Genomic DNA, 25,873 nt, shown 5'->3' on the forward strand with positions numbered 1-25,873 from the left:
ATCATCATGGACAAGACGGTTCAAACCAACAAGTGAAGTACCTGAACAGTAGAAAGGAAACCTGAGAAAAGGCGTAGGTTAGACGATACAAAATACACGAATAGGTGGAAAATACCCGGAAATAATCATATTCCAAACCTGTTGCAATATTTAATATGCACACACAAAAGGCTGGTATAAATATTTAATAACCTTTTGAAAAAAGACGGAAGCATCACCTGAATGGCTGACTGAAAAGAAAACCATTTTGTTCAGCAATATTTAATAAAAGGACCGACATATCCTAAAGCTACATGACCGTAACCAGCCAGCTATCCTACAAAGAGTTAACTATTTGATAAGTAGAAACCCGTTTCCAGAAATGCAGAAGGTGCATATGAATTAATGACTAACCGTAGACTGTAGGAGAGAGAGGGATCTCTAAGCATGAAATATATAGAATACCTCAAAATGTATTCTGTTGTGTGGTAAGAAGCTTGCTTCCCAACCACATGGTTCTGGGTTCAGTTCCACTGCCTGGCACCTAGAGCAAGTGTTTTATACTATAGCTTTGGGCCGACCAACACCATGTGAGAGGATCTGGTAGTCGGAAACTAAAAGAAGCCTTTCGAATATATATATTTTTTTGTGTGTTTGTGTCTGTGTTTGTCCCCCATCGCTTAACAACCGGTGTTGGTGTGTTTACGTCTCCGTAACTTAGTGGTTTTACAAAGAGATCGATAAAATAAGTATTAGGCTTACAAAGAATAAGTCCTGAGGTCGATTTATTTGACGAAATCCTTTGAGGTGGTGTTCCAGCGCAGCTGCAGTCAAATGACTGAAACAAGTAAAAGAATAAAAGAATTAGTGTTACCCACATGTGAATCCTAGATACATAAGTGATGAGCAAATTATCACCAGTAAGCAAGTATACTGAATATATCATTGGTAAATGGTAGACTCTGTATATAAGGATAAAAGTAGGAATTATAAAAAGTAACACCCATCACTGAATGGATCTCTCTCCCCTCTCTCTCTCTCTCTCTCTCTGCACTCCTTTTCTGCCAAGCGCTGTTACTTATAGCCAACATATTAATCGAGACTAAACTCGCGAACAAATGCTATGGAATGACAATCAACCATCTTTTGTATATGGACGTAATCCATTTGCTAATAAACAAGTAGAAACACTACTGTAGACAGTATATGGAGTTGGTATTATATGGTCCTGATTAGAAAAATGCGTCAATGCAATTTTTAAGAGAGAGAAATTAATTAAAAATACTCGTGTTTTGAATTAATTTTTAAAATAATACAATAGAATTAGAAACAAATGCAGACTTACAAATACACAGGAATTAATAAACACACTCAAATGAAAGAAAATGTATGAAAAGAATATGAAAGACGCATTAGATTAATACACAAAACGGATCTAAATACAAAACATATCTGCTAGCATGCATCAATATTAAAGCTGCCTCAGAAAAAGTTATACGCTAAAAGAATTAGTAAGACTAGAACGAGAAGAGAATAATAGAAAGTAATGACTACCTTCAGAATATTGTGAGGTGGGAGTTTTCTGTAAGTTGAAATTAATTTATTATAAAATATCTGCTGTCGTACTACAAAAGTATCTAGTAAAGAACGAAACATGAAAAACTGATTTTGTCGTTAAGAAAGCGAATAAATGTAAAACAGGCTGAGATGATAGTATGAAAACAAAGCAAAGTCAACAATAGAAATTGTTTTAAAAAACGTAACAACTTACGTAGCTGAAAACGAACTGATAAAACAGTGACAAGGAGTGGCCTTACATGAACAACATCTGGAAAAACTTTTAAGAAAATACAGTACTGGCTAAGATGTACGGGTTTGAAACTGCGCCTGAAGCATTTCTTATTGTAGCACAGGACCAATACCATCTCACCAGAAAAACCATAAACATGAACTGAAGCATAATAAACTAAGTAACTATAGTAGGTTGGGAAGAAACAATCACATTGTTTCCTGCTGCCCTGAGTAAGAGATAAAACACATGCAGACACTACAGAATTGTAGCTTATAAACACTAGAAATTAAGAAACCGTCTCAAATACTACCAGATAAGTGATATTATAAATATACCCCCAGAAAATGTCTCAGAAAACGGCAACTCGACAATACTTTGGGATATGTGAGTGTACACGCAACAAGACAAATAATCCAGATATTATTACCAAGACTGCTAGGATAGAAAGTGTACTCCAATAGAACTAGCTATCACAACAGGTAATAATGCATCACTGAAAGAAATAGAAAGATCATTCAAACATAAGATTTTGAAACTGAAGAGATCAGAATGTTGGATTAAGACTAAAATTATCTCTATAATCATAGATGTCTTGAGAAACAGTTAAAACAAAAGATACAGACTCGTGCATAACCATAGCATCAGAACTTACATATGCAAAGAGCTATAGAAAGTGTCACTTCTAGATACTGCATAGATATTACGTATAATACTGTCAATACAATAGAAAGCAAAAATAGAGAGCTGCGCTTGGGAGTGTTATAAAAGCACCCAATAAAAATAATTATAAAATTTGTAATTATAACGGTTTCTTTTCTTGCCTCAAAACAGTTGGACTTTCATATTGAGTGTGGTAGGAACAGCAAGTGGAAACAAACAAAATTATCTCACACGAAATATATTGCATGTGTGTCCCAATAGATGGAAAATAATTTGGGGGTTATTGGTGTATCCTAAAATTGCCTTATTGTCTATTTCAAGTACGGCTCCCTCTCTGCACCAAAGTTTAAACTGAAAGGTTTATATACTCTAATCGCACATTTTCTTGGCTGCAATGAAACAGAAATGTTTCATTTTTATCCATCTGACGTTCAGTATACTCACTCGTTATCTATAAAATTTGCCGTTCATTTTCCTCTTCACCGTCACTTCGAAAACTATTTGAAAACTTTCATGAGAGCTTAAGTGGAGAGTAAAAATATCTACAGTCAACACGCTCAATCCAGTCAATGATACTGCTTTTCCACAAAAACTACAAAATTTGCGAGAAGGGTATAGTTAAAGAGATTCCACCCACCCCAAATATCGCTCCTGGTATCGTATTTTCTCGACGCTGAAATGCAAAATCGACTTCTGCGATATTTCAACCGAAACGCAAAAGAGTGTATTTAAATAGCGCAGCTCATTTTGCTCACCCTACTCAACTGATATTTCTATTTACTGCCCTCATCGACCCAAATGTGTTACAGGTACATGTTTTATCAGACTAACAAAAAAAATCCACTGGTTAAGACGGTAGTCTGTGATTTAAGAGAGATTCAGCTGCAATTTGAATCAGGTCGAGCAATTTCGCAGGAGGCGCCTATTGTTAAAGGGTAAGCAGAGATATACCCGTACATCATTCACCATTCATCATTCATTACCTGTTTTAGGTTATCTATTGAAATTCATTAAATTCACTTTCTCTTCTAGCACCTTTTATTTTTAATCGTCAAGAATTATGACTTCCCATATCCCCCACCCCGCTTTAATGTTTGACATTTTATATTATAGAGAAAAGAAACCAGTATTGTTAGCGGGAAACAGCTAGGAAGGAAAAAAACATTCACTTCAAGCGTTGTGCACTTAGAAACAACCTATAGAATGCTAACAGGTGCTAGGAATTCCAGATCAGCACTTTTCAATAGTTTGGGCGTTCTCTGGTAAGGAGATAAAAAAACACTTTATTCATAATATATTTATGATAATCCCCTTTCTATCTTTCTTTCTTTGCCTCTCTCTCCCTCTTTCTCCTTTTTCACGCTTTAGTTCTATTTGTACCTATCGCTGTTTTTTCTTGTGTTTATGAGCCGAGCTTACTAACAAAATACTTACCTTGCTATTTATTTATATATTTATCTACTTACGTACACAACTCCTACACCCGTTTTGCTTCCTTTATTCATATCTATCAGAACTTCACTCTTTGTGTCTCAAGTCTCTCTCCCCACCACTTCCACACGCACATATATTTATACATACTTAGGTGTATATGTACTTATACGTGTGTATACATGCGTATGTATGTGTATATAAATATATGTATATATACATTATATAAATATATATATATATATAGAGAGAGAGAGACAGAGAGAGAGACAGAGAGACAGAGAGACAGACAGACAGACAGAGAGACAGAGAGAAGAAGAAGAAGAAGAAGAAGAAGAAGAAGAAGAAGAAGAAGAAGAAGAAGAAGAAGAAGAAGAAGAAGAAGTTTAGATATTCAGGAAGTGTACTGCGGTAAATACTTTACAGTATTTGGTTTTCCTCATCAGTTGTATTTTAGGTTCGAATCCTGTCAAAGTTGATAGAACAAGTAGTAATGATATACTGGATTCCACTATCTAGCTCTATCTTTCAAAAACTGATCTTGTGTAACATGATAAAGATATCAATATATGTGAGTTTGATATATGTGGATTTAGGTATTTGTGTGCATAATACGGGTCATATACCTTAACTCAGTTGTGCTTGTCGTCCGGTATTTTAATTTAACCAATGACTGGCATATTTGGTCTATCATATCTATGCACATTCCAGAGTGTGGCCTTGGTAGAACTGGTAAGAGGCCGACAAGATCCTTAACGGTATTTTATAGTATAAAGGCGGCGATCTGGCAGAAACGTTAGCACGCCGGGCGAAATACTTTGTGGTATTTCGTCCACCGCTGCGTTCTGAGTTCAAATTCCGCCGAGGTCAACTTTACCTTTCATCCTTTCGGGGTCGATAAATTAAGTACCAGTTACGCACTGGGGTCGATGTAATCGACTTAAACCGTTTGTCTGTACTTGTTTGTCCCCACTATGTTTAGCCCCTTGTGGGTAGTAAAGAAATAGGTATTTAGTAGTATACGTTTAAGTTCTATTTTCGTTAAGATCAACTTTGCCTTTCTATCCTTCTGGGATCGATAAAATAAGTAAATAAGTAATCTTGAAATACAGATGTTTATATATTCGACTATACTCATCACCCAAATTTGAAGACTTGTTCTTATATTAGTAGGTATAAAAATACACATTTTGATACTATGTTAGTGTTGAATGAAATTATGGAACTTAGAAAAACCTTGGTTCTAGGTTAATTACACTCACCTTGTTACTCCACTTTCTTATATGTAATGATTTATAAGCAAGCAGTTAGTGATAAGTAAGTTTAGTGAAGTAAATGAAAATTCCATTAGCATCAAAGGCCTTTGGAAAACCACTAGATATTTTGATTTGGTGGACTATAGTCTGCCCTAATGTTTGTAACCGAAGGGAAGAAGTGGTTTGGGTTCAGAAGTATATTTATGCATGAAGTTGTGCTTAGGCAAAATCTATTTGTATTTGAACGGAATGGAAAATATTTGCACATAGCCCAGACTGGCGCGAACACTATCCGAATTCATTAGAATGAAAAGACAAACCATAAATTGTCTTGTGGTCGAAATCAGGAGTTAAAACCAGCTTGGTCGAGCTTACGGCCCCTTATAAGAGTAATACAGTTGTGTATTTAAGAGATGAGGAATTATGTACATTATTTACATTATTTACAATTGACGGATATTTGTCCTCATCTTGTTTGTTGTTAACACAACGTTTCAGCTGATATACCCTCCAGCCTTCATCAGGTGTCTTGGGGAAATTTCGAACCTGGGTTCTCATTCCTAAAGTATTTTTCGATGTTGTTGTTGTTGCTATTATTATTATTATTATTATTATTATTATTATTATTATTATTATTATTATTATTATTATTATTATTATTATTATTATTATTCAGGTCACTGCTTGGAAACGAACTCGGAGTCTTGGGGTTAGTAGCCCACGCTCTTAACCACTATGCCATATGCAACACCAATTTAAGGTGGAAGAACTGACAACAGTGAGGTACCGTTGCACAGTACAGATAGTAGAAGTTGGCACATGAGAGTTTGTTGCAGCCTTCATGTGCCAATTTCTAGTTCAGCTCAAAATCAAAGGTCGCAAAGCAAAAGTGACAATGAAATGCCTGTCAGAGATTGCTGAGAAGAACTTCATGTGGCTATGGGAAAGAGGAACTCCAGCTGAAGCTCTAGAGCTGCAAAGGAATGGTGCAAGCCGCCATACATTGTAGGAGGTAAATCTATTTTGAAATAGGTCCACAGTATTTTGTGGTGGTCTTCGTGGTCGGGCGACACAAACCACAGTCCAGGGAAATAAGACTACCCGAAGGTCCCGAGTTCAATCCACACTCAAGATGACATTTCAAAAATAGCTGGAGGACACTTAGGAATCATGGCCTTAGCGGAACCTACTCCATTAAAGTGTCAGGAATTAACGACCCAAAGCACTCGTTTGAAAGTTCTTCCTCTAAAGATCTCTCCTATTTTCCTCTCGCTCCATAACGAGCTATTTTAGCAGAAAACATCATCTTCTGGTCTTCGTGTCTGTAATAGAGTTTACTTTGTTGCAATCATGTAGATAAGCCATTCAGTTTCCTTAGCGCATATATTCCTCAGCTCATGAACTCTAAATGCATGAAAATGAGCATCAGTCTTGTCCATTTTATTAGTATAGAGTATGAGAGGTATGAAAATACAATACTTAATATAGGCGTAGGAGTGGCTGTGTAGTAAGTAGCTTGCTTACGAACCACATGGTTCCGGGTTCAGTCCCACTGCGTGGCACCTTGGGTAAGTGTCTTCTACTATAGCCTCGGGCCGATCAAAGCCTTGTGAGTGGACTTGGTAGACGGAAATTGAAAGAAGCCCGTCATATATATGTATATATATATATATATATATATATATATATATATATATATGTGTGTGTGTGTGTGTGTTGTGTGTGTGTGTGTATGTGCATGTTTGTGTGTCTATGTTTGTCCCCCTAGCGTTGTTTGACAACCGATGCTGGTGTGTTTACGTCCCCGTAACTTAGCGGTTCGGCAAAAAAGAGACCGATAAAATAAGTACTAGGCTTACAAAGAATAAGTCCTGGGGTCGATTTGATTGACTAAAGGCGGTGCTCCAGCATGGCCACAGTCACATGACTGAAACAAGTAAAAGAGAGTAAAAGAGAGTAAAGAGAGTTACACTTTGTCCTGAAAATGGTACAGGGCACTTCCGTGTTAAGTTTTTTTTTTTAGCTCAACTATACGAAAGAAATCGAATCACCAATATTTTGTTTGGTAGTCATGTGTTTAATAGTGAGTTTTTCTTATGATTTATATTATATTGTATCTAAAAATAAAATAAAAGAAGAAATCACACAACGTCTGTGCAATGTTAAGACCCGTGTTCCAGGTGACAGTGTAACCGACTTAGCTGCAAAAACTTAACATTGCCGTTAAAAAATTATAAAACTGTAGTTAACGATATTAGACAAATTAATTCTTGACAAGCGAAATACATTAGGCGGGACGAAAGGAATATAACAACCAATATGAACAGCTATATTTATTATATATTGCCAGGTTATTAACCTGTAAATTAATTAACCTCTTTTACACATTATCTCGGCATCTCCTAGCTTCCCTGTTCTCCATCTTCTGTAATTCTTTCTGTCCCCCCACCCCGCTTCTATCTTACCAAATCATTTTTTCTCCCTTTTTCGCTCTCTCCCTCCCCTTCTTTCTACACCCACGTGTACACCCCCTTCCCCACCACACACACATCTCTCTTCCTTTCCATTTCTTTCCCCTGCTCAATTTCATAACTTCTATGACGTGTTGTAAGAATCTGCTTTCTTTCAGATTTGACAAATACCTTCTTGTTAGATAAATCAAACATATTTTAAGACAAGCTTTTAAAAACAGTGATCATCATCATTTTCATCAGCAGTATAGTATCAGAAGTAGTAACGATAGAATATACTACAACCGTGGCACCATCCTTGCCATTTATAACATACATGTAAAAACAAAAAAATACGATAATTTTATTTCTGAACATGCATGACTCTTTCAACAAGAATATGCAACTTTAAATAAGTAGGCGACGAACAAACTCCCTCTGGATACGACGCCAGTCCTCGGACACTTTTAACATGCACACGCCATCCACCTCAGTCCTACATTAGCTGTGAGAGGTCTTCGAGGAGGCATCCAGTGTCTCTGGTAAATTGAACAACATATATTATGTTCAGTCGACTCGCTCGAGTACAGTCATACTTTGGCGTCCATAGCAGTAGGTCACTTTCTAGCTTTTGTTCAGCTTACCAGTAATGACCAGCAATGTACAAACACCGTTCCCTTATGTTGGTGGAATCAGACAGATCTCCATACAGCTAGTCCACTTCATGAGAAATCTAGTACGTATTCTCAAAATCTAGATTACAGGATCATGCACTCGTCCTAAATTCACAAATAAGTGCTATATGATCAGTCTTTAAGCACTAATAGTATCATCATCATCATCGTCGTCGTTGTCGTCACGGGTAGTCCATCGGCAACGTTGATGATTATGGATATGGGATGCCCGGAATTTTAGTATCAAATATAAAGCGTCCTCAGCCACGAATATCGTTTTACATCTGCGAATATCCTGTCATGTTACGTCATGTTATATATTTGTTCCTCAGTTGAGAATCTACTCAGATTTCTTGTACCGATTCTTGTCACTGATTGGAGTATTAGTCTTCCCAACCCTAAGTACGGGCTAATGAAATCCAATTCTGGTGACCTCTTCTACTAAATTTGTAATCATGTAACAAAGAAAGCGGTTATTATTGTTATTATTATTACGGCAATCAAAATGGTGGCAAGCCAGCAAAATCGTTAACAAAATGTACAAAACGCTTAGCGGCATTTCTGCTGGTTTTACGTTCTGAGTTCAAGTGCCTTTCGTCGTTTTGTGGTCGATGAAACATGTACCAGTTAAGCACGGGTGGTGAAGGTGTGATATAACCCACTATTCTCCTCCCACTAAATTCCACTTTTGATGCCCAGAGTAATAAGGGGTATTACAGCTATCAAAGGCACCGTACGTTAGAGCCTCTGCTAAAATGCCTTGAGGTAGTTATTCCGATTCCTCAGGTTCTCATTTGAAGTACCATCGAGGTCAACTATGGCTTTCATCCTTCCGAATGTCTAGTACTGTGTTCGATGGTATTGGCAAAGGCTATCTTGTTGTTGTTGTTGTTGTTGTTGCTGCTGCTGCTGCTGCTGCTGCTGCTGCTGCTGCTGCTGTTGTTGTTGATGGTGACAACGACAACAACGATGATGATCATGATGATCATGATCATGATCATGATGACGACGACGACGATGATAATGGTGATGAAGAGGATACGGGTGAGGGTTATGATGACGGCAACGACGATTATGATGTTGATTCAGAGCGTAGTTCAGTAGCTAACTTTCGAAATCCTATATACGTGGCCTGATCAATAAATATCCGACGTTAAAACATGGAGTGTGAAGCAACTTGGCACAGATTGACCTTGAACTCTGCTGCGCATGCGCAGAGCAGAGTTCTAGCTTACTTCCGCTGTTTATAGCAGTGCTTGGAAGGAACGGGTGTAGCGTGTGATCGTCGCACTGACCATGACAGAGAAACTTCAGCAGAGAATCTGCATCAAATTTTGCCAGAAGCTTGGCGATACCTGCTCAGAGGCCTACGCAAAATTTTTTTAAAGTCTTCATTGTTCTCGATACAATCAAGATCTTATGCAACTGAAACCCGAGTAAATTTTTGGTCGGCTGAAAACAGTTTTGGCGCACACTTGGCAGACACGCGTCTCATACCCAAATCTTCAATCATAATGGACTGAACTGAACCGTAACTAATTTGCACATCTTCTGATAACTTACGGATAGTGATTCGACGATTACCCCTCACAGCTTATATATCTTGTTATTTCGCTCTCGTTCTCACGTTCCCTTTCTCACTCATATATATATATATATATATATATATATATTATATATATATATATATATATATATATATATATATATATATGTATGTATATATATATGTGTGTGTGTATACAAAAATATATATACACACACATACATACATACACACATATAACTAGCATATAACTATAAACTTGCAAATGTATATATCAAATCAAATAAGTTCATTAAATATATATGCATATCGAAATGTATGAGGTCTGATCAATAAATATCCGGACTGTTGCTATTGTAATGATGCTAAGGCACGCAGAGTAAAGTCGCTTGACACAGATTGACCTTGAACTCTGCTGTGTATGCGAGCTAAGTTTTAGCGTTCTAGCTCACTTCCGTTGCTTATAGCAGTGCTTGGAATGAACATGTGTTGTGTGTGATCGTCGCATTGACCATAACAGAGAAAGTTGAGCAGAGAATCTGCATCAAATTTTGCCAGAACCTTGATGATACCTGCTTAAAGGCCTACGCAAAGTTTTTAAAAAGTCTCCATTGTTCTCGATGCAATCAAGATCTTGTACAACTGAAACCCGAGTGTCATTTTGGTCAGCTGAAAGCAGTTTTGGCACAAACTTGGCAGACACGCGTGTCATACCCAAATCTTCATTCATAATGGACTGAACTGAACCGTAACTAATCTGATCAGCCTTTGATAACTCACGGATGGGGATTCCATGATTTTTCTCTCACAGCTCCACGCACGTCTGCGATGTTTTTCTCAGTTCTGCTGGTTGCGGATCTCCTAGAACGTTCGTCGATATCGACATTTTGTCGGCCATCTTGGAAACGTGTGAACCACTAGTACAGTAGCGTGCGGCTCATACACTCCTTTCCATACACTTTCTGCAACTCTGCGTAGGCCTGTGAGCAGGTATAGCCATGGGAGCATTCTGTCATCGTCAATGCGATGATCACACCCTAGATACCTTCCTTCCAAATACTGTTGTAAACAGTGGAAGTGAGCAAGAACGTTAAAATTTAGTGCGCATGCACAGCAGAGTTCAATATCAATTTTTAGAAAACGGTTTCACTCTGTGTGCTTTAGCATCGTTGCTATGGCAACAGTCCGGATATTTATTGATCAGACCTCGTATGCTCTCTTGAGAGAGCATATATAGAATAATATAGTTGCGGGTTCACTGCACGTTGGAAAAAACTCGGAATGGTCATGATTGGGATGGCTCTGCTTGTAGTTCTGCTTATTGAAGGTTGACCTCGATTTAAAACCACTAGTTCTCAGCCCTTTGGGATCCACATAAGATTTTGTTAAAACTTATGCACAATAAACTTATATTTCTGCAATGCAAAAAATATTTAAACAATTTTTCCTACAGTTCCTAATAACATTTAATCATAAAAATATATTTGCAGTTTTTAGATATCGAATAGCTATGAGGGTTCCCACCACACACACACACACACACCGAGTAAAAAAGGAATGAAAATGATCATGAGTAAAAATTGTTCAGAATCACTTATTTCAACAAACGCAATAACAACTTCGAAACATAAAATTCAGACTTTAGCTGTTTGATTTTGAACATTTGTTTTAGTGTTATTATGACAGACACATGTCTCGGTGTTCCGTCAATTACAAATCTGGTCTAAACTGCGATACTTCTCGATTTTATTTTCCGATTGAACTCTTTGGCCTTGAATACCTCGCCGCCACCACTATCACCACTGAGAAATAACTAGGTCAATTATTTTAGCTGCCTTGTATTTTTGTGTTTGTTTTTGATGCTATTGAAGCTTTTGCTTTCTTATTGTTGATTGTTGATGTTGTTTTTGTTCCTCCGGTATAATTATATTGGGCTTCCCTTGTCACTTTCCTTCTAACAACTGTCGTAATTGCTATGTGCCGCACATAAACATCAATTATCGCTCATATTGATTCCGATACTGCTGCTGTCACTACTACTACTACTACTACTACTACTACTACTACTACTGCTACTACTAATACTACTACTACTACAACTACTACCACCACCACCGCCACCACCACCACCGCTACTACTGCTGCTGCTGCTGTTACTGCTGCTAATAGTGTTTTACACATATTTTGAGGAATTATTCACGTGAACACTTTATCATCATTTTCATATCCTTCACCCCCATCACTAACACTTTCACAACCACAACCACAACCACAACTGATACAACTTTCAATATACTGGAGAAAAAAAAAATAACAAAAAAAAAATAAATTACTACTTTTACTTTGTACAACACTCCACCACAAACATCTGGATTTTGTCAAGAGTCTCCCTCGCTTATTGATCAATTTTACCACCACCCCCACTACTTCTTGTGCACCATACCCTCTTACTTCTTTTAACTGTGTCAGCTTATAGAGAAAATAACTGTTCATAATGATAGTCATAAGAATTTCTTTTGACTTGATGTAGTATAAAAGGTCTTGTATTTTAAAGAAGGCAGGAAGGTAGGAATTAAATGGGTGTATTGGAGATTGCAGCATTCATGCGTTTCCCAAGAGCATTAATTCTTTGAAATGTAGTGCATTAAAGTGAAGTGTCATTACGACAAGAAGCGAAACCACATCAACTAAATTCGGTAGTCTCAAACATACCTTTGGTTCTGTGGTATTGTCCCCATTATGGTAATGCTAATGGTTTAAGTTTTCTCACTAAGCAAAACACCCAATTTGTGAAAAGTTTTGGGATGTATGGACAATTTTAATGCTAATCAAAACCATCGTCGTCGCCGTCGTCGTCTTCGTCATGATCATAATCATGATCATCATAACAATAATAATGGTTTCAAATTTTGGCACAAGCACATCAGTTTTAATAGAAATGGATTGGTCGATTACATCGTCCCCAGTACTTTACTGGTACTTTGTTTTATGGACCCTGAAAGGGGGACAGGCAAAATGTAGTGTCGCAAGAAATGCCGCTAAGCATTTGTCCGACGAGTTGTCGACTCTACAAGAACAATATCATCATCCTCATCTTCGTCTTCATCCTCTTTCTCCAACTCCTCTTTCTCCTCCTCCTCCTCATCATCATCATCATCATTATCATCATCAAAATCTCCACCTTCAATTCGTTATATCATCTATATTACAAATCAAACACAATAACAACTTCAACCCAACGAAGAAGGAAGTTGGTCATCGCTGACGTGCTAAAAATAGCAGCCAAAAGCTGGATGGTCACGGCCGAGACGCCTTTGATAATAGGTATGCTTCATGGGGGATTGCCTGAAGTTAATCACAACAACAACCACGAACACAACACCTATCACCAACATCACTCTACTATTTCCCCCTACACCAGCATCATAATTACTCCTGCCACCACTACTCGCAACGCAGCGTATACTATCATCTATAACACAACCCCCACTAACACCGTACACGAAATATTACTGACGTAAACACCTTTCTTCACAAGGACCATCGGTACTAACACTAACTTCACTATATTCGTTTCTTAGCTAGACATAATAAATGTGCAAGGAATCAAAGTTCTTTTACAATCCATTTATTACATCGTGAAGAAATTCCATTTTTGAAATTTCATTTTTTCTTTAAATTTCTTCGCCAACATGTAATGCAGTGGAAGTTTAAGAAAACAAGATTTTCAAAAGCGAAAAAAAATATTATGTATGAGAATGGTGTGTCGGGGTGTGTATATGCATATTTGTAATATTCTTTTAACTTTAGAACAAGGCCATCAAATTTTAGTAGAGTGGGCAGGTCGATTACATCGACACTAGAAATTAACTGGTATCCTATTTTATCAATCCCGAAAGGAGAAAAGTCGACCTCGGCGGAATTTGAATGCATATATATGATACATAGATCGTTAGCCAAAACACACATTTTTTTCTCTCCTTGTTTCTCTCTTTTTTTTCTGTGTACCTTTCTGTAGAAGAGCGTAGGCTCGAAACGTAAAAGACTTTTTCTATTCCTGAGCGTTATACTAATACATCTGTTTGTTTTGTACACCACCTGTCTTCGTCTTTTGTTTTTTCGTAAAATTTCCCTATATATATATATATATATATATATATATATATATATATATATATGTATATATATGTATGTATATATATATATAACTTACTCGGAAAAGGATACGTGACGTTCGATCATATAATAATATAAACAATATATAATTATATGCATATATACATATATATATGTACATACCTACATATATATGTATATGTACATACATATATAGGTACAGGACATCAAAAACAAAACGTTGAACACAATGAGAAACGAAAACATAAAAACAAAAACATAGAAAACAGACTCTTTCGAATAACGAAAAAATAGAGAAACGAAACATGCAACATAAAGAATATTCATATGTGTGTGTGTGTATGTGTGTTTGTGCAGGCGTATGCGCAACTGCATATGCGAGCATTTATGTGTGTATGTACATCTGAATGTGCGAGCATATATTAGCAAAAAGTTTCCAACCTGCACTTAGTATGATTTTACTGTTTCACAGGAATACATGCTCATCTGATGATCATTAAAAGCCAACCTCCTAAGATGGTCCACAAATAGGCTTCGTTCTGACTGCGTTTGGACGTCGACAATTTAGCGCTGCTGATTCTGCGTAAAATCCATTCGGTTGAGTACATTGTAGCCCTTCTATGGTAACCTTCCGTCTTATATTTGCTATTTGAGGACGGTTAACTATATTATTTTAACATTTATATTCCTCTCAGTTCACTTATTAGGCAAGATCTTGTCAGGCTCTTAGAACAGCTCTATGATTTTTACGATTGCTGACGAATTTGAGTAACTTGCCTTCATCAAATTTTGCATTAAGTTCTGCAAATCTGCAACTCAAATCTGCGAAATACATTTTTCAAATCGATACGGATTTTCCAGTGGTACGTATGTTTCAAAACCGGTCGACAGTGATAAGTGTTCAAGGCGAGCAATTATCGGCAAAACGCTAGAAAATCTGTTAAATAATTTGTGAAGACTGTCACTGGATGATTCATCTGCCTTCTCTTAGATAATAGAAATCAGTTACTGAATTTGCAAGGTAATTCTTATGGAAACTTGAATATGCAATCACGTTACTGTGAGATCTGTGCCAATGCTTTTGATGTTCAATCAAAAGCAGCGGCGCCATGACGTGTTTTATAATATGAAATTTCAGAAGATGGTAAATGAAACTGAAATGGAATCGTAGACGGTATTGGGCGGCCTTCAGGAAGACGTTTACAACCCTTTTGAAAAGAGGAAGATGAGTTGAAATCGCTGGGTATGAGCCCAAGAGGACTATTTCGAAACGAAATGGGATGATTGGGTGCTGACGGTTATGAGCAGTTCTTTAGGCCATGAGCGATTATTCTCTCTCTCTCTCTCTCTCTCTCTCTCTCTCTCTCTCTCTCTCTCTCTCTCTCTCTCTCTCTCTCTCTCTCTTCTTATATATATATATATATATATAAATTTAAAATAATAAGGGTGAAAGAAAAATTAGATATTAATTTGATAATATCAATTTAAAACCTGTGGTCTAGCATATTAAAATCTGAAGATTCAGAAAATTTATATTACATACATATAAGAGGAACGACCACTACGTGGACATCTATTATGCTAGAAGTAGACCCGCTATGGTCTTACCACTATGAAAGGAATGTTATCAAGAAAATTTAGCAAACGCCAGAACGTAAGCGAGCAAGACATGAAAAGATACAAAATATAGATTAATCACAAACTAGTTTCGCTATTAACACGCAAATTACTTACGTAATTGACAGAAAGATAGGCAAACAGCGGGAGAGAAGTGCAGTTTGGAAACTTTTTGCTAATATATGCTCGCACGTTCAGATGTGCATACACACACAAATGCTCGCATATGCAGTTGCGCATACGCCTGCACAAACACACACACACACAGATATATATATATATATATATATATAGACAGGAATGTAAATGTTAAAATTATACAGTTAACTCTCTTTATGTAATTGATATAAGGTGGAAGTTTGTCACAGAAGGGCTAAAATGTCCTCAGCCAAATGGGTTCGACGCAGAATTAGAAGCGCCAAATTGTCGACATCCAAACGCTGCTTATCCATTTTGAAGAGAATGCTGCACGAATACATTCATGTGAGCGTGTGTGTGTGTGTGTATCATGGAGTTTGGAATCATCTGGAAAGATTTTCAATGTAGAATGTTTGATGACGTCCACTACCTCATTGATGTAGATATTGAAGAGGAATGGGCCCAACACAGTACCTTGTGGGACACTACTACTGACTTTGGCTGAGCCGGATAGTATACCCTTAAACACAACATGTTAGATTTTTTTCGTCTGGAAACACTTTATCCACTGCAGCAGCTTTGCACGGACTCCAATGCTTGACAGTTTCTTCAGCAGGATTTTGTGGTCCCCTCTGTCAAATGTCTTGCTGAAATCAAGGTATATGACGTCAGCGTTGGAGCCTTCTCCCATCGCTGCATCAAAATGGTGCAGAAGCTGCGACAGGCAGTCCCTACCATCACGGAAACCATGCTGGTTGGGGTTCAGCAGATAATTGTCTTCGAGGAAGTGAGTTATTTGCGATCTCACCAACCTCTCAAATACTTTAATGATATGAGAGGTGAGTAAAATCAGACGGTAATTCACTGCAAGAGATTTGTTTCCATTTTTGAAAACTGGGAAAGAAAATGATCAGGAATATAGCCTGCATTAAGTGAGTTTCTCCAGAGGTCAGCTAGAGAGGGTACAATTTGATGTCGACACATCTTCAGGACAATGGCCGCAATGGCCGGGAACTTATCGTGACCTACTGCCGAGTTGTGCTTGATCTTATTTATTCCTATTAGGATATCAGAAGAGCCAAAAGTTATGTCACATTTGATTAGTTGAGGGATTAGGTCACTAATACTAGCCAGATCACTGCATTAGCGTTAGATGAAAAGAACACTCTGGGATTGAGTTTTATTTTCTTAATGGCCCAACTCTCCTCAGCTGCTCTTTGTTAATGATGATTATCATGCTTTTTTGGAGGCTGTGTTTTTTCGATTCTAGTGATGCAATGGCAGTCGATAGGAGCATTGCTGGTTGATTTTCTTGTTAAATCTTTTTATTTTTCTGATAATTGCTCTTCTATTTCTAGGGATTCTGCACTTAAATTTGTATACTGATCCTAATGGAGTATGTTTTACGCATATATTTGTTACACTATCTACAAATGTCTGCCATGATGTGTTTATGTTGGTGGGTGTGTGCGTGCGTGAATGCCCAATCAACTTGTGAAAGATCATGATTGATCGCATCCCAGACTGCGTTAGTGTCCATAGTGTCCAATGGATGTGCTGGAGAGATGTCATTGGATTTTATCTTTGGGTAGTAGAATCTCAGATCGTAGAGAACCATGTCACGGTCTGAGAGTAGTGTTTTTTTTTTAAAAAAAGATCCATAGTGTCAAATTGATGGGCTAGAGAGATGTCATTAGATTTGATCTTTGGGTGGTAGAATCACAGATCGCAGAGAACCATGTCACGGTCTGAGAGTAGTGTTTTATTTTTCCACTGCAATATTGTGGATAGCGTCAGTGTGGTTACTGAACATTAGGTCCAAACTGTTTTTGTGACACCTTGTTAGTTCGAGAAAAAGTTGTGTCAGGAAAAACTCATCCATGAAATCAAAAAGCAATTCGATTGCTTCCTTATCATGAGCTGAAGTGGAAAAACCTAGTTTCAAGCTGTTTGTCGACCAATCAACACTGGGAAGGTTGATGTACCCATCATTAATATGTTGTCAGCATGACACTGATGGATGAAACACTTAATACTGTTGAGGCATTCCTTGAAGCGTAGTAAAGGAGTTAAGGATGGCCTATAGATCCCAATTACTATTAAATTGTTGGTTTTAATATACACAGAAGCTGCTTAACAGTAGCCATTGGTAAATACGTCCATTGCTTCAGCCGGAAAAGAATTGTGCACGAAAAAGGTGGTCCCACATATAAATAGTCACACAAACTCATACACATAGACACGCTCAAACACTCACACATAAGGAGACAGAGGTACACACACAAGCACACGCACACATACACACACACACACACACGCATACAAACACGCACGCACAAAAAATTGAATATGCTGAATATATACATACGTACACGTACACACATGCATGCATATATGCATACACACACATCCACACATACATACATACATACATACATACATACATACATACATACATACATACATACATACATACATACATATGTGTATACACGTGCACGCTGAAGCATACACATGCGCACAAACAAACGAAAGGAAGCAACGAAAATTCAGGAAGAAAAAGTATACATATATAAATAAATTAAGTGGAAATCGAACTGGTGAGTGTGTTAGCTAATAAGGCGTAAAGACAAAATGACTCTCCCCAGACACAACAAAATTTGCTTCAGCACACGAATTCATATAAAGAATCTTGCAAACCAAATACAAAAACGAAATATAAATATATATGTATGTATATGCACATACACATGTATCTCTATATAAGTGTATATGCATGCATTCATACACACACACATAAATAGTCATAGATATAAATATGTTTGAGTAGTTTCTATTTGAAATGAAATAATCCTTTCTACTTTAGACACAAATCCTGAAATTTGGGGGAAGGAGCCAATCGATTTGATCCACCCCAGTACGCAGCTGGTACTTAATTTATCGATCCCGAAAGGTTGAAAGGTAAAGTCGACCTTGACGGGATTTGAATTCAGAACGAGGAAACGGGCAAAATACCGCTACGCATTTTTCCTGGCGTAATAATGATTTTGCCAGCTTTCATTTTGAAATGAAATAATGACGTAAATTATGTTTATTGAAAGAATAAATTCATATTCACGCGTGAATATGTATATGAGTATAAATTGTAATTCCTACTTGTTCATTCCAGAATAGATTCGATTATCGTTTAATTATATTGCAACTATATCGCTTCTTGCATATCCACTGAGTGATATTGATGCATTAACGATATTTTCATATCAAATATAATATTTTACTATAAAATTTCTTAACCTTCTCACTGCTTTTTCGTTTACATATATACGTGTGCTTATGTGTGCGTGCGTATACAACTTACAAACATACATATATATATATATAATATATATATATATATATATATATATATATATATACATTTATGTATTATATAAGCCTATGTGTTTGTGTGTGTATACATACACATATATATATATGACCGTGCATATTATGCATATATATGTCTATATATATATATATATATATATATATATATATTATATAATATATATATATATATATATATAATCATCGACATATTAATACAGTAGATAGCCTCTCGAGAGGATCCTTAATGCTTTCTCTTGCAAAACTCTTAAACTTGTCAACGACAGATATATATATATATATATATATTAAGAGATCACTTCTAAAATATTTTAATCCTTATAGGATTATTGCTGATGGGTTTCATAAAAATTAAACTTAAATGTAGTTTTTATTTTAATCTTCACAATAAAATTAATGGTTCGATATTTTGTAAGGTTTGCATTAATAATAAATCTAAACATGCTTTTTAAAATGCTTAAAATATAATTAAACCTGTTTACTGTGGAATTAAAATTTTTATCGTGTTTTTACTGAACACAAAACTCGATAAACGTTATTTTTACTTTTTTTTCTGTTATTAAAATATAAAAGAAGAATATTTCACATGTAATATGCCCCGTTGTTAACAATGGATTTTCACACTTCCATAATTGTAAACCGTGGAGTGCAAGTGATGTTTTAAAATAAACGAAATTTTATTGATTCTTTTCAATTCTGATTTATGTCAGTTTAATGTTGTTAGTATATTCAGAACCTTGTATTTTATTTGACACTGCCTGTATTTCCCTTGATTTTTATTCATGAACACCAAAAAGAAATAATTTTGAGCGCAGGCAAGTTTGTATGTCTCAACAGTTCGTTTTTGAACCATGTCGTTCTAGATTCGATCTTACAAGCAGCGGGTTCAATAAACGTCTCATTCGATAACTTAGGGTTGACCAACGTTTTATCCAGAAAATTTTATATATGCACGATGTAAGTCCATGATACATGTCCACATTTTTCTCTTCCCGGTTGGAGTTTTAGAGTTTAATTTGTCCTGATTTATGCTCGGTGGAAAAGCTATCAGGAAAAGATAATTTTCAAATAATCGGGGTATTGTTCTTTTCGTAATTCTTTGCTCAACAATTCGCTTTAAGAAGGTTTCGAAACATTGGACTGTAGATAACAAAACTGAGTTAGATGTTGAATTTGATAAAAGTCTTACATAATTTTGCTGTCCCGCTAACAGATTGTGTAGGTACATGGTTTAGTGGTTAGGGCGTCTGGCTCACAATTATGATGTAGTAAGTTCGGTTCCCGGACTGGGCTGTGTGTGTTGTGTTCTTGAGCAAGACACTTTATTTCACGTTGCTCCACTTCACTCAGCTGTGGAAATGATTTTCGATGTCACTGGTTCCAAGCTGTATCAGCCTTTGCCTTTCTCTTGGATAAGATTGGAGGCATGGAAAGGGGAGACTGGTACGCATGGGTGACTGCTGATCTTCCATAAAACAACCTTGCCAGAACTTGTGCCTGGGAAGGTAACTTTCTAGGTTCAATCCCATGATTCATAACCGAAGGGGGTCTTTTAACAGATAGCAATTTTAATGTTCGTGTTAGCTAGTTAAATTATTTTTCTGAAAACCAAACTTTTCCAGATTGTCATTTCAACATTTACTAACAAAACCAAATGCATCAAACTTTTTTGGGAATTTTTAATCTGGATATAGAAGTTAAAGGTTTCGAATCATTTGTCTGTATTTATCCTCTTTCTCTTTGATTTTGGTATAGATAATCACATCACCTGAGCAGTTGATCACTGTGACGGTATATACTTTATCTTGTCTGTCCGAAACAATGATATCTGCCTTTTATGCTTGCCCTTGATAGAAGGTTTGGTGAGTGTACTGATGTTTATACATTCAATAACATGAGGAAATTCAACATTTATCCCAGGACAGTCTTTTTTTTTACAGATAGCATTGTAAGTTACTTTAGTGACATTGGAAGATAGTACTTTGATGACATTTTTTAGGCAGTTACTGATCGCATGCGTGATGCCTTCCATAGCAATGTCTTACAATCGACATTTTCGGCTGCATGTTGGAGGCTCCAAGGGCTTCATTACCTCTTTTGTTGATTAAGAATTTTGTTACAATCTTGGATTTCAAACATTTCAAAGTGTGTTGTGATGTAGGGGTCACGTATCCAAGAAAGGCTGTACTTCATGAAGGTATTACTGTCATCTTCAAATCTATAGGAAACACGTGCACGCATAATCTTTTTTAGGTACGCTGAACGTTTCACATTTTGATATTTGTTTGCTTGTGCTGCAAAGGCTATCCCCTCAAAGTTGCCGTGGTAAATGCAGAGAACCAGGGTTGATAACGTTTAACCAAAAATGCTGTTGTTTACAAAATGCTACGATCGTGAGGTTGTGAGTTCGAATCCCGGACCGGGCTGCGTGTTGTGTTCTTGAGCAAAGCACTTTATTTCACGTTGCTCCAGCTCACTCAGCTGTAGAAATGAGTTGCGATGTCACTGGTGCCAAGCTGTATCGACCTTTGTCTTTCCCTTGGATAACACTGGTGGCGTGGAGAGGGGAGGCCGGTATGCATGGGCGACTGCTGGTCTTCCATAAAAACAACCTTGCCCAGACTTGTGCCTCAGAGGGTAACTCTCTAGGTGCAAACCCATGGTCACACATGACCGAAGGGGGTCTTTACCCTTATTATAAAATAAAATAGTAAAAATTTAAAAAGTAACAAGAGTATAATACAACCAACCACTTAATCAAAGGTGAACAATGCTCTCCTCTGCCTTTCTCATATTCCCTCTCTCTCATGACTTTCTCTCTCCTCTCTCTCTCTCTCTCTCTCTCTCTCTCTCTCTCATTCCCTCCTCTCCTGCAAATAGAAATGCTTTTGATTTTCTAATCTTCAAACTGCATACAAACTCAACCTAAGACAAATACTTTTTCTTCACCGTCATTCCACTTTCCTATGTCTCAAATTATCTCAAATGCTTTACTAAACACTCTCTATCTTCTTTACCCAGGACCACTGGGAGAGCATCTTCGAGTTGCTCAAAGCGCTACAAAATAGCAGTCAAATATCAATTAAATCACACTACGCTATCTACTAAAGCTAAACATCAATATTATAGTCCTAGTTTTATTTAACTCAACAATCGTCATGGCTGGGGTGCTTTCAGCACGTGAGCTCAGAGTATGCTGGTCGGGGTTAAGCAGGAGTCTCTGAACTCACTCCCTGCCCGTGTTTTTCCATTCAGTCATAGATCATCATAAAAGTACAAGATGAACATCAAGGCATTTGGCTTCACAGTAGCACTTGTAATCGTATAAAACAGGGCTACTTCACCTCCTTTTCAGCCTAATATATTATAATTTAAATGATTAATCATTAAAGAATCTTATTTCTATTTTTGAAACTTAAAAAAAATATCGCTAAGTATATATTTTTTTTAAACTCAACATTCAACAAACAAGAACTGTATTGTACTACGATGGATCATTTTTACTCCAGGTCGCACGCTAGGCACTACCGTGTATTTAGTGAATATTAATCCTTTGAAAAGCTTTAGATGTTTAATTTATCCTACTTTGTCGCATTTGCCTTTCTCTTGTCATGACCAGCCATGTTTAGAACATAGTGTAGTCACTGCATGTATCTTGTTAGTTGTTTATTTGTTGTAAGAGTGCGTGGCTTTGTGGTTAAGGTGTTGCACTCACGATCTGGATTCAGTTCCCGGTTCGTTGTGTTCCTGGTGCGTTGTGTCCTTAAGCAAAACTTTTCATCTCACTTTGCTCAGCGATCACTTCGACATCTGACGTGTGATTCATTGTGTACCTGAACAGGTATGGTCGATTTGATAGAAAGGAACGAGTTAATATACAGCACAAACATTTAATACCTATAACCAAATGATCTGTTCAGTTTGTTCAGTAAAAAATTTCAGAACCGTCTCTCTTGAACTCAAGAGACTAACTTTTAAAAAATTATTTGTATTCTAACGTCTTTGCTTAAATTACATAACCTCGTTTTCTGGTGAGTATGTTCATAAACCTACCCTTTTATATCGATACTTGGACACTTTTATAGAAATAATGACATGTTGAATTTTCATCTCTTAAACAATTGACATCTTTTATAGCATTCTTGGTTCTGGTGAGCTAGAATCGTTCAACATAAATACAGGCGGTGGTGGTATTACAAAGAACTTCATACAGCGCAGTTTTCATAAACAAATTGAAACTTAAATTTCTCTCGCACTCTTTGTACCTGATAGTAGTAGCTATGTCTAGAAATCCCCCTTAGAGGCTATATACTGTGAACATTCGAAACTCATACCACGAAGATTTGGCCTTGTTTTGAGCCAAAAACTATTTCAGACATGTATGATCAAAGATAAAAACACAAGCCAGTGTTCCATACTGCCACCGAACTGCTAGAATTATCAACCAAATTTCTTTCAAACTACTCCCCGCCGTTCTACAAAGCTCAAATAAATGCTTACATGGTGTTGTGTTTACATATTTAGGTTAGCGTAATTCTTTCGATCACAAGGATCCTAGAGAATAATCATGAACCAAAACAACCGTTGATAAACTGAGCCTCTCGTCTACGTTACCGCACCAATCGAGTCATGACTCTCTTTATTCCCAACATCTCTCTCTCTCTCTCTCTCTCCTCTCTCTCTCTCTCTCTCTCTCTCTCGCTCTTTCTTTTTTCAGCAAGGAGTACGCAAGGAGGTAAGGGGGACTGCCTTATCGTCCGAAGCCTCTCAACTTCTTATCATAAATATTCCGTTTCTCTAGTGCACAGGTCAAACTTTAAATGCAATTATTTATTCTGAAGATCGTTAAAAAAAATGAAATATCAATACTGTAGAATTCAACGCACTCTTATTTCTAAAGCTGGGTCGAAATAACAAATTAAGTAACCTTCAATGTGTTTGTTTAACAACAAGAATTGTTATAGCAGCAAAGGAAGCATTATAACTCACACTTATTTAGAAACCGGCTGGTAGTACACCTTGAACAACAATATATTATTATCATAGAAACAAGGAATTTTCGAAGGCGGTAGCTATGGATAGAAAGACAAATTCCTAATAAACAATGCAGTGTTAAATATAACAAGAACAGTTTAAATTTTAAGTATGCTGTTGGAAAAACAATTTCTTTCAAATTCTAGAAGCTTCCATATTAGCAAATTCTTAAGGGAGGCTTGTAATGTTACTATCTCAATCCCCCATTGCTCCTTTCCGTCAGAAAGAAGGGGAAAAAAGAGTCGTTATGGGAATTATTAAATAATAACTTCAGAAGAGTGAAAGAAAGACTAAAAGGAACGTAAAAGAACATTCTCTAAGAAAAACAAAAGAACACGAATATATATATATATATATATATCCCTCTCTTGTTCTTCCTTTCTGGTTTTCTCTCCCACCCTTTCTCTAATTCTTCTCCTCTCTCTTTCACCGTTCCCCCTCTCTCTCTCTCTATCACTCTTCCTCCTTGACTCTCTCGTTGTTCGCACGTGACCAACGGCTATCTATCTTTCTTCCACTTCCTTCCTAAAGACAAGGCGTGTTTTTGCCTGTCTCTTCTCAAACCTCGTTTTTCCAGCGTTCACCACTTCACCTCGTTATGGCTTAACAGTCCTCACCGTTTGTTTTTACTGTTTTGGTCTCACTGTCCTGTTTTTGTTACCAATTTAACCCTCCGCAAAAAATCCCAAATTTTATTTAATTTGCTTGGCAGGAAGGATTGTTTTAACGAAGCCGCGTCTTGTTTCTGCCTGCGAAACACAGAGTAGATAAAACAGGGGACAACTGATGAAGGCAGTGTCCTTTATGTTGCATGTCTCGTTTCTCTGTTTGTTTCTTTCGATGATCGATTCGTTTTCTATGCTTTTGTATTTTATGTTTCTCATTTTGCTCACGTTTTTTACGTCCTTTACACATATATGCATGTATATATACATATGGGGTGTAGGCATGTAAATGTAAGTGTGTATATATGCATATATATATATATATGTATATATACATACATACATACACACACACACAACACACACACACACAACACACACACACACACACACACACACACACATATATATATATATATATATATATATATTATATATAATATAAAGAGATTTGTTCTGTGAGGCCGGAGCAATGCGAGAAGGTAAACAACAAAAGCAAAAGAAGACAAACCAAAACAACGATATATAAATATATATTGAAATGAGGAATAGATAGACAGCGGGCAACTGATGAAGGCTCGTTCTTTATATTACTTATCTTGTTTTCCATTTGTTTCATGCGTATTGAACTCATTTGTTTTCGTATTTCATGTTGTTTACTGTTGGTGATGACCTGTACCCATATATGCTTATATATATATATATATATATATATATATATATATATATATATATATATATATATATATATTATATATATATATATATGCTATTATGTTAAGCTGTAGTATGTCCAAATTTGCCCAAATGCATTTTTTTTCAACAGTTCTTCATGCATGGAGTTACGATTTTATACACCCAACAAAGTATTATTATTAAGCTAATGTAAAAAGAAATGGAATGGTGAAACTATTGTTCCGTTTTCTGAAAAAGCAACGTTATGGATTGCTCTTAGCTTAGACTTTTGGTGGAGGTGGGGGAGGATCAACCAGATTGAACAGTCTCAAGTGTAACTGCTCGAAACTGTAAGGACATCTGATTACTTGACTGACGAAAGAAAGCTACGAATGACCCGTCTTTTTTTCCTGTCCCTCTAAGTGTTGTTTG

This window comes from Octopus sinensis, linkage group LG2 (assembly GCF_006345805.1).
Source record: "Octopus sinensis linkage group LG2, ASM634580v1, whole genome shotgun sequence".
Lineage (NCBI taxonomy): Eukaryota > Metazoa > Mollusca > Cephalopoda > Octopoda > Octopodidae > Octopus > Octopus sinensis.